Below are 930 nucleotides of genomic sequence, written 5' to 3'. Positions count from 1 at the left end.
ACCTCGTATGTAGTCACTCAAAAAACATCTTCTACAGTGATGCACTGGTTACACTGTTTTGAATGATTGCCATTCATTTTGCAGCCGCTCAGGTTGGCTTACCGTACTCCAGTGGACTTTTGTGAACGTGTAAAGGACGTAGGGTACGTATTCCCACACTTCCATAGGACTTACGACAGCTAAGGCACTGGATTATCAGCGTAGCTAATTCCACTGCTCGAGCTTTGTTACAATGGGTCTGGCAGCAAATACAATACCGGACAGACATGCGCCATGCCACAAATGGAGCCCATATCGAACATCTGTGAATGTCTATAGGAACTCTGATAGTTAAATATTCAATCTATATGTGTATTACTGAAATAATGTCATTAATGTAGTCACAGGAATACTTTCTTTCTGTCCCATTCATTTTGAATCATAGTTGGCGGAGATAAGTTTTTACTTCAACTAATGTTCCACAAAACTTCAAAATATGGAATGAAAATCAACTACTGTTTTATGCTTCTTCTGCTTGTTTTCGACAACAGATGGTTGTGTTCATATTTCAGTAAGACCCTCAAATTAATTATTCTCCATGACTAAACTATTCTATTGATGTCTGTCAAGTGTCACTACGTTCTTTTCAAGCCCAAAATATCTGCAAAAATACGCCAGCAACACAACAAAAATTTTTATCGTTATAATATTACTTTTCACAGACGCAAACGCAAACACAAATGCAAACGCTGTTTTACTACCAACTTACAGGTACGCAACGCTAGTGATTCTGCAAATTTCAATCTGTGTACCACAGATGGTGTGAGACGCAGTTGACCCTCAAATTAGATATTTTCCACTTCTTTATTTTCCTATCGTGTTATTCAAGTGTCACAATATTCTTTCGCAATCTAAAATGTCTGCAAAATGCATCAGGAACACCAGAAGTAG

This window comes from Schistocerca piceifrons, chromosome 2, assembly GCF_021461385.2.
Source record: "Schistocerca piceifrons isolate TAMUIC-IGC-003096 chromosome 2, iqSchPice1.1, whole genome shotgun sequence".
Classification (NCBI taxonomy): Eukaryota; Metazoa; Arthropoda; class Insecta; order Orthoptera; family Acrididae; genus Schistocerca; species Schistocerca piceifrons.
The sequence above is the reverse complement of the archived record's forward strand: the minus strand, read 5'-3'. Positions refer to the sequence as shown.